General features: G+C 34.8%; 1 long non-coding RNA gene across 1 annotated transcript; it reads left to right on the top strand.

Annotated features, from left to right (window-relative positions):
* Positions 1-2,802: 2,802 nt before the first annotated feature.
* On the top strand, positions 2,803-18,066 carry LOC150110376 (uncharacterized). Its single transcript, XR_016548651.1, has 3 exons — positions 2,803-2,860; positions 6,350-6,416; positions 18,042-18,066. It is a non-coding gene; the product is annotated as an uncharacterized LOC150110376 (long non-coding RNA).
* Positions 18,067-18,278: the final 212 nt, after the last annotated feature.

The following is an 18,278-nucleotide window of genomic DNA, read 5'->3' as shown; positions in this document are numbered from 1 at the left end:
ATTATTATTATTATTATATAAAATAAAAAGTGAGTGGATACACAGTTTCTAAGCTGTTATGAAATTGTTTATAAACAAAGCGAAAAATTTTCATTTAATAGCTATTTTAATTTTGTAAGATAAAAAATTTGAATTCCTAATTATAATTTGATATTACACGAATGAATGCATGTGAGAATAAACTGATTTTGAAACAAAATAAACACTTCTCAAACAGGACGAATACTTTATTCCTACTCTTCGGGAGGAGAAAAAACGAAGCACAACTTAATTAGGATGAATTTTGTGCGGTAGATCAAGCGAATATATAACTTAGGAAATAATTTATAGTTATATTTATCATATTACATACATTTACTTTTTATAAGTTATACTGTTGGCATTATTCTTTAAGTGAACCAAACAACCTTTATATGACTAATAATAAGAATTAAGTTTTAGTGATAGAATCTTAAAGGAGAAGTCGTATTGCTTGATGAGTCCTAATTACAAAAAATTAGTTATGAACATAAAATGCACATCGAAACGACAAAGAACTAAAACCATAAGCTTAGAAAAAATAAAAATAAAAATAAAAAGGCTAAACGCCTAGCCTTGTTTTCAGTTGATCGCTTAAAATAACATGTTGTTTAAATGATAATAGAATGAATAAGTTGAAATTATATGCATCTTAAATGTATATTAATAATAATATTCGAAACTGACTAATGACATCATATTTTTTTTTCAGTTGTCTACTCTGTTTTCGTATACCTCTTTAGCAGACATATTCGTGGATGTTGTCATCAATAAACTTTACATTCTGACTAGTAGACTTGTGGTGAATGCCACTGTGCAATTGGCAGAGACCGAGCTTACGAAATCTTCGACTTTTCGACATCATCTGGAAGAAGAAATATCGGTATCTATTGCTCGCCGAAACAACAAAATTGGTGACAGCAACTTATATATTAATGGACCTCACAGCGCCCTAATATCTGTTGAAGGTAAGAAAATATTAGATATAAAATAACTCAACTGATTACACGGATAAAGAATATTAAATTTCTTTTCTGGAATGAAAAAGATTTAATGATTTTTATCTGTAATTTCTAATTTTTTGCTGATTTTGTTTTCGAATTTGACTGACTTTTTTTTTTTTTTTTTTTTTACTGATTTCCCGACGTATCTTAGATTTTATTCTTATCACTTCGATTGCTCGAAAATTATATCACTTATAATTTTCGAGCAATCGTCTTTATATCATCGTTATAAGAATACCTAGTCGAGATTAAGCAATGTGGTTTATTCATATTTTTTGAACATGCATCGCCGGAAAGTTATCCTAATTTGCAAATAAGTTGGGTTATTTCGAATTAACAGCAACTAAGGCTACAAATTACAAGTAACTAAGGCTATAATATACTAATATTCGTGTATTATGTACGTTAATTGTGTTTCTTTAGGCCGGTTTGGCTGCATTATTGAATGAAATGGGGGGGGGAATTAATTTTCTGGAACAAAAAAAAATCGATTTTCGTAGACTGGATTCGAACCCGCATACCCGCTCTACGGACAACAAGTTTTTTTTTGGGGGGGGGGTTGGAGTTCGATCATGGATGTGGAACTCGAAATTCCTCTCCAGACCCACGGTAGAACTCGAGTTCCAACCGTGGGTAGGAGTGAATTTTATCGTTGGGGGCCTGAAGTAGATTGCAAAATTGTCATGTTTGATCTCTAAAGGTGATTATGTGAAATTATGTGAAAATGTGAAAATTACGGATTATGTGAAAATAAGTAAAAATATTTCAAAAAAAAGAAAAGGAAAAACCTTTTAAAAAATAAGAAAAAAAACCTCTAAGCCCACCATTGTTATTAATATACTGTAGGATTAGAACCTTTCATAGGTGGGAGTCACATTAAAAAACTCTACGTGTCGTTAATAGCTTCACACTTTCCATGTGAAGTACGGAAAATGCATGCTGTATTTAATAAGCAGCTGTTATTGTTGCAAACATAACAGCTGCTACTCGGCAGCTATTATGTTTGCAACAACAGCAACGAGATATAAGAAAACAATTTTGTACAACAGAAGGTTGTTTGTTGTTTCCTCAGTATTTCATTGGTCCATTTTTTGCAGCCACCTCTGGCAACTGTAAATCAGACTGCGTTCAATGGTCGTAAATTATACGTACACCTTTACGTATTTCTCAAAACCTCTGGAAAGGTGAAAGGGAACTAAGATGTTTCTCGCATTTGGTGTTAAAAAAAATAATAATAATAACAGAATTCTGTACTTTTCTTAATTCACTTATTAAGAAGAGAATATCAAAATATTTAGCGAATGATCTAATAATTTATCGCTTTTGTTGGATAATTGACAATCAACAGCATGTATTTCAGCTCGATTAAACTGGATTTTGAAATGAATTATTTTAGTTTGCAACAACAAAAGAATATAAATATCCTCTGACCTCAAAGGTACTTTTTGCCTTGACTGTTTTAGCTTGTTTACGTTTTGGATAGCGTCTTATGATTGACGAAGAGGCTTATTATCATTATGATTAGTACAAAGCAATATAAATACGAATCACAGAAATGAACATGCTGATAGTAAACATGGATAATTTAATATATTTTGTCTTACTTTTTTATTTTTTATGATTAGTTGTCATCTAGCAATAGAATATTCAAATGACTTATATACTATTTTGAAAAATTATCCTTTTAGATTATAACGAGTGTTCAACACATGAACTCCACGACTGCTCAGAAAATGGACACTGTGAAAATACGATGGGCTCCTTTCGCTGCGTTTGCGCATCGGAATTTAATGATAAATTTCCCGAAGATCACTGGAAAAGTGGAAGAACTTGCGATGGTAAGTAATCATCAGTACTTATTATTATTATTATTATTATTATTATTATTATTATTATTATTATTATTATTAAAGAACCCCACGTCATTCCAGCATAGAAATGCCGGGTTTACATGAGAAGTTGGCATGCCGAAGAAAGCGCAAGAAATTGAGTAAATAATCATAGTATAGAAAATATAGTTCTTACATTTTATTCAGGGATTTAGTGAACTGCAGTAAGCATCAGTTCAGGAGAGATTCACGGCCAGGATCATTTTAGGTAATTTATCTTTGAGTAGTAAAAGAACTTCGTCTGTGGGAACATTGGTAAATAAGGAGACTATGTCAAAACTTGCCTTGATTTCATCTTCCTTAATAATAATATCTTTTATACATAATAAAAACTTGGATACTTCAAGTTTCAGGATACCATCCATAAACAAAAGTATTGGTCTTGCAATGGGTAATCCGGTGTCACCGGTACTTGCGAACATCAATTTAGAAGATCTGGCAGTTAAAGCCATCTCTTCTTATCCTTTAAAACCAAGAATTTGAAAAAGATATATTGATGACATTTTCCCGATTTCGAGCCATGGCCGTGAATCTCTCCTGAAATTCCTAGAACATCCAAATAATCAACATCCGAACATAAAATTTATGGCTGAGTTTGAAGCTTATGGTTCTCTTCCTTTTTGGGACATTAAACTGACCAGTTTCTCGGAGAAATTAAAAATCTCGATTTACAGAAAACCTACCCACACTAACAGATATCTCCATGGTCAATCCCATCATTATCCTCCTCAAAAGTTTGGAATCATTTCTACATTAGGACATCGTGCTTGCTCTCTTCTTGATTATGAGATAGAACTTAATAAAGAACTCAATTTTCTCAGGACCACTTTTCAACTGAATGGTTATTCACAAAAAACAATTGAAAAATTCCAATTAAATCCACCGCTCGCCATAATGAAGAGACCAATAATGTGAAAGGCAACATTTCTATACTATACATAAGCTCTGTCTAACCAAAATTGGCCAAGGTTCTTAGGAAATACAACATTAGAAATTTAATTACTCCTCTTCCGAAAATCCACTCCTTAGTGAGCCGTCCGAAACCTAGACATCACAATCCCGGTGTTTATCAGATTTGGTGCAACTGTGATATACAATACTTTGGCCAAACAGAGAAATCGATCGAGTTACGAATTGAAGAACACATTACGGGAGAACGCGAGCCAGTGCTTTGTCTAGTCATGTTCTGTTCTCGGCAAATTCTAATGAAGAAAAACTTTGCGATACAGTTCTATGGGACAAGTCTAATAATATTTTCCGTTGCTACGATGATTTAGAAAGGAAGATAGAATCTAAAGAAATCATTCTCAACCCACTACATCTCAACAACAACAACCTGTGTACAACCTTCCAGCCTGTCATTGTGCTACGATCCAGTACTGGTGTTCTCGAGATGCTATACGCCCAACAATGAAGCCAACGAGAGAACAGTTTTGAATACGCAGACTTCAACGCCGAAATATATACACTAACTTTTCGTGATGTTTATAGTTATTTCCTCTATGTTTTTACTGGTTATTTCTTTTTTAATATGAACCTGAAGAAGGCTGATACAAGCTGAAACTAGTTGTGCTATTAAACTTTGTTTTCACTTTTCTCCATGGAAAAGTGAAAACAAATTTCTCCAAACGAACCATGGAACATGTTCTATGTTCCATGGTTTGTTTTCGTTTGATATTGAGATTTAACCATAGAAACAACTGTAATAGCCTTTTTTTAAAAAAATTATTTTAAATGTTCAACGAAGGCAATGGCCAATCATTTTCCTTTTTCTTCATTAGTTCGTTCGTTTCTTTCTTCATGTTTTTAATAAAGGTCAAGCAAAATGGCTCACAGTCCTTCAGCATTTTGCGTAGCGCACCTAATTAGAACTTACTAACGATGCCTATTTAAACTTATTGGTATACTCCTCCACCAAAATCTGTTTTCCTTAGCACAACGACTTGAAATGATAACAGCAGCGGCTCGTAAGAATTTGTAGTGGTGGGGCTGTAACATTAAAAGTAAAAAAAAAAAATCAATATGGATTGAAAAAATTAAATCATTAATAAAATTAAAACATAACAGAAATTAACAATATTTAACAGAATGCTTCTTTTCGTTCATTTCTACAAAGATATAAATTAAATGCTAGAATTAAATAGAAAAAAGAAAAACCGCATAATATTAACCTACGACAATGACGTTAATTTGTGTTGTTTGTGTAGTAGCAACGCATCTTTGGTTGCAATGCTACCAGCCCAAACTGCATCACGCGTTATCCCCACTACGTCGCGGTTTGATGCGGTCTGCATTGAATGCATCTCCAGCGTTGAGTATACTAACCAGTACTAATACTAGTCCTATCCCGCACAGCACATTGACTATTGCAAAATACAGCTATTGCTACAAAATGAATTATATAAAATATTATCGAGCGGTATTGTATTACAAACAACAAAATGCCAGTTTTTAAATAAATATCTAAACATTTAAGAACGGCGATAACAAAACAGGAACTTTAATTTTGTAATGGGCTGCAGGGCTTCATCCCTTATGGACTAGCCGTCACTGAACGATAATAATAATCAGTTCTCTACTTTGTGGAGAACTGATTATTATCATTATAACTGGACAGCTTTTAATTAGCAAATGATTTGAAATTATAATAATAATTTCTTGCTGGATTATCGGAATTTTAATAAAATTTGGTATTTAAATCTTCATTAAAAATTATAATTTTAGTGGAACCGTTCTAGGAGCCTGTTGTAGCTTAGTAGAAGTGGCGTTTGCACTTTACGATGCCTGACTGCAAAGAAAGACTTGGGGTTCAAATCTAGTCACCGACTAGATAAGCATATTTTCGACCTGTTCCCGACTTAGTCTCTTGCATGGGCAAGCGAGTTTTTTTCTCCCGGAAACTCGGATTTTCGTCCCGTAAACTCAAGAAAATCGGCCGTCGAACCCACACTATTTTCAGACATTAAAAATATTGTGTTAGGGTTAGGGACCACGAGATGGCGGCACTTGCTAGCCGCCTTCTTCACTGCATACCAATTAATTAGTGATAGTCTTGGGGATGCTATCTCTGATTGGCTACCAGTGGAGACTAAACCATCCACTCAGTCTCCAAAAGTTAGATAGGGCTAAAACGGCCTCACCTATTCCCTATACGGGAACAAAAAGGATTTGTTCCCGTATAGGGAATAGGTGAAGTTAGAGGATTTGATTTTTGATTTTTGGAACCACTTTAATGGCAAAAATTTTGCCATTAAAGTGGCAAAAACAAGAAATTTTGCATATGTAAAATTGCTCTAAGTTGCGATAATGAATGAATAGATGACAGATGGAAACCATCTGTCATCTATTCATTTGATATAATGGAGTAAAATGTCTTGTGTAATGCATTCATTAAACAAACAGTTAATTACAATAATTAACAGAACTGTTTTATTTTAGCTTGTCCATCTGACTTCTGTAATCATCATGGAACATGCCTAATTGCCGATGGACATCCAAAATGCAAGTAAGAACCAAACATTTTCTCATGTTTATTAGTTTGTCAAAAACTTCATAAATAGCACATTTAAATTTATCGAAATCCTTGGCATTTCGCTTGTACTACTGTAATATCGATATAGGTGAAATGTCACAACTGTATAATGTAATATATCTCATATTTCAGTATATTTATTTTAGGTTTTAACGCTATTTTAATGTCGCATTCCGTTTGAAAAAATAAAGAAAGATTACCAGATCATGCTTTCATGTTATAAGCTTGTGCTATCATGAGATTTCACAATATTTATTGAAATAAAGTAGTTCCAAATGTTTATCCATGGATTTTCAAGAGGGATTTCTAAATAGTATGGTTCGTACCCCTGGAGGAGCGGAGATTATATGGGAACTATTAATGTTTAAGATCCATAGCTCAGATGATATCTATGGAGCCCTTTGGTTGGATTCCAGGATTCCAATCCCATCTGTGACGCGAGGAACCTTTATAATTGCTTTTCGGTCAAAGATGAGTTAGCCTGTCTCATACGGAGATGGCAGGTTTCTTCTTCCAGAAACTCTGCGTTTTTGTCCCTCAGAAATCGGACCGCGAATACACATCTCTACAGATATAGAATACCGACTGCGAGATAGAAAAAATTAGACCATTAACATCTTATCTTTCTACTTAACATTATCGATCTCAGGTAAAGAACCATAATGTGAACGAAGAATTTGGCAGGATAGGAAGAAACGAAGAGATTTGATCCGCTTGGCTCGACAGTTTCTGTTGAAACAGTCGTTGCTAAAGAATAAGAAGGTAGAGAATAAGAATAAGATCCATACCAGAGCAAGAGTTTCCATAGAAATCGTGTCCGAGATATGAAATACTAAGTCACTATAATTTTCTTGACTTGATCTATTTTTTGAACGGTTTCTTTTTCCGCGATTATAGTTCGTATCCTATTCTTTCTCAGTAAATTTTAAGAAACTTGATGTAGTTCTCACAACTGTCTCCAACATGAACGCAAAAATCCAATCATCTCTTTTTTCTCCTTCAGTCTGACGATATAAGCACACCAAAAAAGAGGCAGGTAAAATTTCTCTGAAAGAAAGCCACAGGCAATTTTACTCTTTATAACATGGGAAACGAATGCAAATCAGAATGGGATTTTAATTCGAACAGCTTGCTAAGTTTTAAATACAAATTTCAAAATTATATTATTGGTTTCTTACATTAAGCAAGATTAAGATTTTTGACAAACCTCAGGCGGAATGCACATTCTTGAAAAGTATATAATCTTTTGCTGCCTCTTTTTCACTATCAGTTGGTTGATTGTTTAGTGGGAATTATGTCCGGTAACTAAGGCTGAGATGCCGTATATTGATTAATAATATGGCTGGGTTCTTCTGGCAGGTTTGCCTGTTTTGTTTTAACTCTACTCTTTGAAGATATTATTTCTTAATCGTTGAATGGCAAAGAGGATGTTTTTTTTTTTTTTTCATCAATTAAAAAAGACGATAAAATAAGAGTTCCATAACGAAACCGCTAGATTAACACGTGTTGAAGAAAAACTATGTTCGACTTAAATATAAAGAGCCAATCGGCTTCATTTCGGCGATATAAACATTATTTAAATTAAGGGGATATTAAATCCCACATTGTTTAAAAACCGAATAAGAAACTCAAAGATTGGAATCAGAGAGTTTCATGCCGAATATAGTATAATAAACTATAAAAGTATCGGCGACTATAGTTCGCCCACCGTTTCCAGGTCCCTGCTTCGCGTCTTTCCAAGAATAGTCGATTCATGCTGAAGGGGAGAAAAAAATGAAGGACGTCCGAATTGGTCGCCAACACGCGAAATCACGTGCTTTATAGGTAAAATTTTCCAACTGTTATACAAGCAACATAGTTAACTACAATAATCATAAAAGATAAGTTAATTTTCCGACCGGTAATAATAAACAACTCATCCCACTATACGGACTGATTACCCTATTATCGGAATGGATTCTTCTTTTTCTGAGATGCGCAGAAGTGTCGAGGGACCTCAAATCGGTGGGCGAACTATACTAACGTGAGCAAATGCACGTAGCCCTAGTACGTAGTACAAATTCGGGCAGCTCGTAGCAAAGGTGGTAAAGTTCTGATCGCTAATCTTTGTATTCTTATTCGGTATTCTTGAGTTTCTTATTCGGTTTTAAAACAATGTGGGATTTAATATTCCCTTAATTTAAATTAAAAAAAAAACTATGTTCTAATTAATACAAATAATAAAACGAAAATGACTCCGTCCGTCTCCATATACATGTTGGAAAGAATTGAACGGATACCATGGTATGAGGAGCAAACAGCTATTGCGCCCACCTTAATAAGATGTAGGACCTCCTTTCACTGCGATGACTGCAGCAATCCTACAGGAAATAATTTCCGCAGGCGCATGATAGCGATCAATGGGAATTTTGGACCTTTCTTCCTGTAGGCATGTAGTGAGGTCCTGCACTGTTGTGGGATGGAGAATAGGGTTGAGATCAGTCTCTGTGGAGGCCAGTCAAGTGTGGTGACGTTTATATCCACAACCCACGCAGTTACATCAGCAGCCCTATGACACGGTGCATTCTCTTGCCGAAAGAGACAGTTCCGTAGAAACGCCACAAAGTAGGAAGTATCATTGTCCAGAATGTTGAGATACCTCTCGAAGTTCAGTGTTCGTTGTACCACAAACATAGGTCCGAGGTCAAACCAGAAAGCATTCGCCACACCCATACCCGTCTTTTGCTCGGACAAGGGTTTAGTGTGATTCAACGCACCATAACAGAGCTTTCCAAGCTTCCATGTCCCACTGTACACGCTCTTTGCGCCACTGAAGATGACGCTGCATGTTGGTTCAAGTAATGTGGGGGCTTGTATTTTGCGGTCTACCATGGAAATCCATGTTGTGAGCTTCTGTTCTGATTGCTTTTGTACAGATTTCCATTCGATGCCTGGAACTTCGAATTTAACGTATCAGCCAACACATGGCGGTTATTACACAATATCCTTCGTAGCACTCTACGGTCACGTTTGTTGAGTATGGTCGGTCGTCCACTGTGGGTAGCATTTCCAGATGATTCCCTGCCCTTTCATCTATCTCATTACGGTATCACTGATTATTGACCTGGGATGGCCCAGCTTCTCAACAATTTGCCGAACAAATAGGCTTCCGACATGGCATCCTAACACGGCGCCTCTTTCAAACTCCGTCAGTTCCCTTTTCGCATCTATTTCACCCGGATATAGTTGCACTGATTGAGAGCATCATATTCCTCCAATGTATGCCGTCTACAAACACGTGACTCGTTACATGCATGATGCATCTTGCCCATGGTGGTGGTGTCCTTTGATTTCTTTTCAAGCAGTGTATAAACATGACATCTATCCTTTTCACTTCTTGTTAAGCTAAAAATGTTATGAACCTGTTAGATTCAATAATAAAATAAAATGAGAGAAAAAATAATTTATTTATTACTATTACATACAGGCACCTCTCTGAAGACTGTAGACCTCATCGCGGGAGATCTCTTTCAAAATATTAATCAACAATTATCAAGACATGAACAATATCTGTCATATATAGCATTGAATCATTCACTGACAATGCACACATAGCTTACTCTGGCAATTGTTACACTAATTCACCAACTCTCCAACCAAAAAAATCTAGGCTTCACTCTCCTGCTTATCACACTGTTATTCAGTTTCTGTGGACGAACTGTAGTTTTCCTCACATTATTCATGTACTGGAATACTTCGTTCCCGTCAATTCTGTAACCCTTCTGAGCAACTTATATGTCTCTATCTTATCTCCCCATCAACCAGTTTCTGTAAACCACAGAAACCTTCACTCCTCATATAGAACATCCCACAGTCCTGCTGCCATCTTAGTTAACCGCCTCTGCATTCGTTCAAGTTCATTCACACCTCCAAGAAACCCGGGCGACCAAATCTGTGCGCAATAATCCCGATGAGGCCATATCAATACGGTATAAATAGAAATAATAACATCTCATCATGTCAGTCTGTTCCTCAATAACCAGGTAATCCTATGAGCTGTTTTAGCCACTTTTGCAACATGCTTCCTGAAATTCAACTCGTCACCAACACTCCCTAAATCTCTGGCTTCACACAGGACTAATCGCATAAACTACTGTCTGGTATCTCCATCAACCACTCTTTATTCATCGCCCAGTTTCATATCCATACCCATTTGATGTAATTGATATATCAAGATTCCATGAGGTATCCTATCAAATGCCTTTGTATAGAAAGTAAGTTCTGAAGCAAGACCTATTCTTCACAACGCCATGCCGTCCCCTGTAGACTATCCCATTCCTATATAGCTTTTTCTGAATTTTGTCTTTAATCCACTTCTCTAGTTTGATCACTACTCCTGAAGTATTAATTGGTCTATAATTAGCTACGAGTACTTCGGTCTTAGATCCACCTTTATGATGAAACTATTTTCACTTCTTTCCATTCTCTTGGGACTCTACACGAGCTGAGAGGGAGAATAAATAACTTAGTCAAAGGTACTACCAATTCCCCAGCACATTTTCGTAAAACACTGGCTGATATCTCTTCCAAATCCATAGCTGTATTAATATTCACATTTTATAATATTCTATGTTCCTTGATTTCCTCTATCCTTACTTCCACACTAATCACTGTCATATCTATTACTGTAATAGCATTGCCTGAATTATACACTCTTGCAAAATGATTACTCAATAATTCATTTTGCAAGAGTTCAGTCTGTTCATCTGCTTCAGTAGCGTCTGTACCATGTGCTTTATACTACCCATCGGCTTGCTTGTCACCTCTATCTATGAATTGCTTCCACATGCTTCGCTGCTTTCTTTTTAACTTCTGCTTAATGCTGTTACTCATCCATTTAATTCCCAGTTTATTAATTCTCTTAACTCTTAGTAAGCAACTAGTGCCTGTTTCTTCAAACACCCATTTACCGCTTCCCATGGCTATAATTTAGTTCCGTCTTGGAACCGTATTTATACATTGGAACTATTTTTACTTCTGTCCATTCCCTTGAGACTCTACGCGAGCAGTAACTAAATTACCGTATATGTCGGCGTATAAGACGACTCTCAACTACAGAAAACCCCTCGAAATCAGGGGTCGTCTTATACGGCGAGTATAAAAAGGGAAGCTTAATTTCTTGGATGAAATTTAGGTAGTTACAATACATCGTTATATTAGAAAATAGGCAGTGTTTATAAATAAATCAGATTAATTTTTTGTTACATAGAGTTGTTTAAAATATTACAATAGATATGTCTTAAAAAACAAATAATAATTATTAACCTAAATTTTCATGTTAATTTTCTTCATCATCTGTAGAAAATAGTTTTTCAGATTCATTGTTTAAATGATCGTCATATGGATCCCAGTTTGAATCCAGTGAATTGACTTCGTTTTCATCGCCATCAGTGTCCCACAACAGATTATCTTCCGTACCATCCGTAAGATTAGAGATACCACACTTTTTAAATGATTTTATTACAGTCTCTACTTTGGTCACAAAATTGCACAACATATCAACTGATGCAGCGCGCATAGATCCACCGTTTGTAAATGATTTTTCACCGGTCAACATTCAATTTTCCACTCTTCTCGCGTGTGATCTTTAAATGGTTTGTTCAAGCAGACGTCTGGTGGTTGAAATATAGAAGTTAAATATAGAAGTTAAACCACCTGGTATGAGAGCAATTTTTGTCTTATTTTTTTTTCTAGAAGACTTTTAGTATTCTCAGTTAAATGACTACGAAACATATCCCATACTAATAAACTGCGTTTCTTCATTATACCGTCTGTCGCGTGTTCCACACATTATTTATCCATAATTTCGCACCATTTTCGTCCATCCATCCTTTTTCGTGAAAATGTACAAAAACACTTGAAGGAAATTTTATCTTAGGTTTAGTTTTACGTTTGAAGATGATCATTGGTTTTAACTTGGTTCCATCAGCCAAACATGACAATACAACCGCAAACCTTGTTTTTTCATGACCTGTACTTCCAACTAGCACACTCTTACTACCTTTAGAATCCATTGTTTTATTGCTTATCATATAAAAGCTCATAGGAGTTTCATCCATATTTCCATATTTGAAAATAAAAATTTATATTCTTGTCTCAACTGCATAATAAATTTATGGAAACTGGTTAGTTTGTGGTCAAGATCTGCTGGTAGTTTTTGAACAATTTTCGTTTTTTGTCGTATTACCAGATTTTATCTGTTCATAAAACGATTACACCATCTTCAAGTAGCTTCAAAAATTCTATACGTTTATCAGGATTCAATCTCGGCCATTTTAGTGCATATGCTCTAATCATATTTCTTGTAACAAGATAACCATTCTGCCTTTGTTCGAATACCCATTCTGCAACGTGATTTTCCAGTTGTGGCCATCGGGTGATCCCCGTTCTCATCGTACATTTTTTCTTTGGCAATTTTTTTAAAATATCTTCTTTCTTCCTCCATTCTCTTACCATCTTCTCAGTTATGTCAAATTTTCTTGCAGCAGCACAGTTATTAGTTTGCTTTGCAATTTCAATTACCCTTATTTTAAATCGAGCTTCATACTTTCTTCGTTTTGTTGCTGGTTCCATGATTTTAAATGATAACAATGTTAATAATCCAAAAATAAAAAAAAAATGCAAAATTAATAATTAATTAAAATTGGGACTAATCACTTTTAATTAGTGTAATTCGCGTAAATATTAAATCCATGCTATGCAAAAAAATAACGGATATGCATAGATATAAAAATAAGATATAACAACAATATCTAACGTTGCATGAATACAAGAAAGAAGAAATTGGGGGGAGGGGGGTCGTCTTATACAACCAACATAAGCTTAAATCCTAAAAATAGTCTAAAATTTAGGCCTCGTCCTATACGCCGACATATACAGTATTTTGTTTTTTGTATTTGAATTACTAAATAACAGCTTAAGCCATTTTTAAATCTCTAGAACAGTGGTTCTTAACCTTTTTGAAGTCACGGAACACTTTTGATTACAAGAAAAATTTGGGGGAACACCAAAAGCATTAGGGTCATAAAGCTAACAATAAAAATATGCATGGACTTGCCTTTTATAGAAATGGGACTTATTTTAATGCGATACTTGAGCTTGACGGTTTTGCAGATTTCAGCAATATCAGGTCTAACGTGATGTAGCTAACCTCATCTTTTTGTTTATATTAGTAAGTCTTTCATGCATTGTGTGAGAAACCGAGCTCATACAAATATGATGTTGAAAACCGTAACAAAATTTTCAGTACCCCTGTGGAGACAGCTGGGTATTCGTCTTGGACAAAAATCCAAATTCTCAACAGTTATTTCAGAGAATTTCAGTTTTAGAATACGATCCGTTGATAAGTCAACTAATTGTTCTTCTTCTTCTTTATAATGAAAATTCACAGCTCGATGTATTAATTATGCCAAATGGATTTCGTATCCAGCCATAATTGTGTGTATTTATGGAAGGAAAGTAACTTGGAATTTTTCTTCCAATATTGTTAAATGTTCTGTTATAACGGAAGTAACTCCCTTGACATTTTTATGATGGAACGAAGGAAGCATATCTACTGTATTTTTTTTTTTTTTCTGATATGCGGTTTTTCCAAAGAGATACTTTTATATGAAACGCGGACAATTTGTCAGTGGATGTCAAAATATTTTAATTTTTCCTTTGGATACTTGTATTAACGCTATTTAAGTAATTAAAAGAATATCGGCTAAATATGCCATTTTAGCACACCAAATATCATTTTGAAGACATTTTACAAAAGCATCTGTACCTTCATTTTGAAAAAGGCCAATAATTCATTCTTAAGTTCTAAAATTCGGAATAGCACTTTACCCCTGGATAACCATCTTATTTCAGCGTGTAAACGCAAAGATTTGTACTTGGCTTCTATAGACATGCATTTTTTTTTTTTTTTTTTTGCTTTTAAAGCAAGCTTTTAAAGGTCTTGACGATGTAATTTACCATATTTACGACTTGGTCTAGTGCAGGTTTTAATATTGCCGGTAACGTTTTTGAAACTAGGGATTCTCTGTACAAAAAATAGTGCATAGATATAATGTTTGGGTTTATTTTCTTTCTAAGGGTAACAAATCTTTTAATAGAACCTACCTTTGATGAAGCACCGCAAGTACAAATTCCTACACCCAGCTCCCATGAACTTTTAAAATTTTCTAAACATGACGTAATAGAATCAAAAATATCTTGTCCTGTTGTACGTTCGGTAAGTTCTCTGCAGCATAGAAATTGACCCACCATTTCGTTTTCATTAATGAAACGAACGAATCCTAGTATGAGCTTTACCGCTGATGTCAGTGAACTCGTCAATTTTTAAAGCAAAATGTTGTTTGGAAAGTTTATTGGTAACTGTTTTCTCAGTATCATCTGACATATCTTTAATTTTATTTTTTATTGTATCGTCCGAATGAGGAATTTTCATAATTTCCTTTTTTGCTTTGTCGCCAAACATAATGTTTACTATTTCACAACATGCTGGTAAAATAAGAGACTGCAAAATGAGTGGTTTTAATTTTACAGCAATGAATTCAGCTTCCTTATATGATGTAAGTTGTGCCTTATCGGAAATTTTAACTGTCTTTTCAAAATAATTTACTTGTTTAACTCATTCAACAATCTCTTGAAATAATCTTTAGTGTTTGAAGAAAGATTAGCCTGTTTCGTATTAAAGTGTCAGGCGAGATCTTTCATCGGCGGAACACTTGTAACCAGTTAGCGGAACACCGGTTAAGAACCACTGCTCTAGAACTATGGACGCTTGTGTAATTATTAAATAATTAACAAAAGAGGATTGTTGTTGTTGTTTTTTAATTTTCAGAGTTATGTAATGTGTTAGTAGCCTACTGTCCCAACTATTTAGATTTTTAAAGTATTATTCCACTCTTTCAAGTTAATCGGTTTAATTTACTCTTAATAGCTTCTACTAAAACTCAACCAAAATTGCATTTTTTTTTTTCATTTTTGTCAAGTAAGAAATAAAAATAGCTAAAAAAACGAACGCCTTAAAACAACCGTGAAAAAAAAAAATTTTTCACTTATACTGTATGTACGGACAAATAGAACTTCCTATAGTACCCTTAGAGCAAAGACTCGATGTTCGAGGTCAGGTCAAATGTCCTACGTCCAGTAAGTTGCAGCATTCTTTATGATTCTCTGTAAGAGATCATATCAACAAAGGTAAGCACATTAACATATTGCCATATAATGAACATATTTCCACTTCGGAAAGGAATATACCTTCGCCAATATCACATGTACTACTAACAAGAAACATCAATAGACTACCTACGTCTACGGCCCTCAATTTCACTAACCACGCAATTTATCCTATCAGGCATTTAAGTGGTCCTAACAGTGGGCGCTTAGGTGGTCCACTTAAGCACCCACGACCTTTCCAAGTATTCTTGGATTTGGCAACCGCAACCGTAACTCGAGGATAAGGTGGTTAGCCCTATGCCACCGGTGTGTCCCATGTCTGTAGATTCGTGTCTTCACGGGGGCCGGTTTGCCTGCTTGCGGGATGAAAAACCCCCAGATAAACTGGGGAGAAAAACTCTGCAGTCCACGCCCAAGACGGGCTAACTTGGCTATGTCTGTGAAAGATCCTTAAGCTCCTCACGTCAACGACGGGAATCGAACCCAAGACACTCATTTCCCAGGCATATGGTTGCGAAGCGCATAACCACTCTGACAACCACACAATTTATATTTAATGAAATTGAGATAAACCTCACAGACATGAAAATACCAGAGCAGTAGCAAAAATGATGCTGTCAAGAACCGCTAACAGAGTATATCAGGTCAGTGACCCTCAAAAATTAACCACCCTTTACAGTTAGTGAAATCTAGATATGCTCTTCAGACATGAAAATGTCACAGCAATACCAAAATGCTATTAACAAGAACCAGTAATAGATTATCTCTGGTCAGTGGCGCTCGAAAATTAACCTCACCTTTTACACATAGTGAAATCCAAGTACGCTCATCCACACATGAAAATAACATGAACACGAAAATGCTATTATTAATAATCATCAATAGACTATCTGTGGTCTGTGGCCGTCGAAAACTAACCATACCCTTTAGAGAAATAAAAATCCGGATACACTTCTCAAGACATGAAAAACTAATCAAGCTCATTACAGTTAGTGAAGCTCAGATACGCTCCTCCAGACATGAAAAGAAAACAGCTCTACCAAAATGCCATTATCAATAACCGCTAATAGATTATCTCTGGTCTGTGGTCTTCGGAAACTTTGCACATCTTTTAGACTTAGTGAAATCAAGCTACACTGCTCCGAAATGAAAATATCACAGTACTACCAAAATGCTGTTATCAAGAACCCCCGCCCCCCCCAAAAAAATAGACTATGTCTGGACTGTGACATTTGAACACTAATCATCCCCTTTACAGTTAGTGAAATCCAGATACACATTCTTGCAGACATGAAAATCCCACAGCAGTACCAAAAAGTTTTTATTAACAACTATCAGTAGACTATTTTTATGTCTGTTACCCTCGAAAAGCATCTTTTAGATTAATAAAATCAAAATACACTGCTCCAAACACGAAGAACAAAATACACATTTTATAGCTAGCAAATACAGATACACTCTTCCGATTTTACAGTTAGTAAATAGAGATTCACTCCTCCGACATGAAAAGAACCACCGATAGACTATCTCTGGTCTGTGGCCTTCGAAAACTAACCACTTCCTTTACTGTTAGTATCATCGCAAAATATTACAGCTGTACACAAACTCTGATACTAAGAACAATCAATACACTGCTATACCATCACTGGCTTCGGCCTTCTTAAGCTTATCAGTGCTTTCGTAGTCAGTGAAATAATTCATCTCACAAAAAATACTGCAACTTACCATTCTCATGGATATATCACATTTCGCACGAATTTGAACAGCAAACTGTTGTTTGAAAATGGGTGTCATTGCTACTAGTCTCATCATGAAACGTATATGAGTGGAATTATTTTTCATTAATGTTTTTTCTGTTATTCTAAAGCTGCTTAAAATAAATTATGATATTAAATTATTATTTTGGTTTTTTTTTCATAGTTCGTTCTTGATAACTATGCACGTTTATTTCAAAATACTTCACTAACACGAAGTTAAAGCATTGCAACACGTTGACTTGTATTTAACATTCGTCTGGAAACAAATATACCGCCCCCTCCGGGAAAAAAAAAAAACTTGCCTAACAGATTCGAAAATATGTGCTACGTAATTATAACACAACTAAAAGAAAAAAAGGGTACACTTACTATCTTATAATTTCTCATATGGATAAATTAATCGATCGCACAAGGAGAATATAAAAATATAATTAATATAATTACTTTATATATTATGGACTGACCGCTAGTGGAAATTTATGATAATTGCTTCACTTCAAATAGGTGAAATCTAATACAGAATAATCATCTAAAACTCTATCCTTAGCATTTTTGTAAATAATGCAAAATTACTTAGTAAAAATTAAGTATTTATATCATTCAGTTTTAGCTGAAAAAACTATTTGTTTGACAGGTGTCGCGGTAACTATATAGGAGCAAGATGTCAGATTGATGGTGAAGGTAGGAATTTGCTTTTTTTCTACATTTCAATTAATTTTAAACGAAATATTGATATTTGTATAATTAATTACCAACGAATTTGTTGTCTCCATAAACTTGTGAAAATAAAGTATATTAAACATACACTATAATTTGTATTTTACAGTCTCCCACTGGATACCATTGTTATTATTATGTTTTCATGTGTATA

This window comes from Typopeltis vanoorti, chromosome 1 (assembly GCF_054136105.1).
Source record: "Typopeltis vanoorti isolate ZY-2024b chromosome 1, IOZ_Tvanoo_1.0, whole genome shotgun sequence".
Lineage (NCBI taxonomy): Eukaryota > Metazoa > Arthropoda > Arachnida > Uropygi > Thelyphonidae > Typopeltis > Typopeltis vanoorti.
Note: the sequence above shows the minus strand (reverse complement) of the source record. Positions and strands in the feature narration are given on the sequence as shown.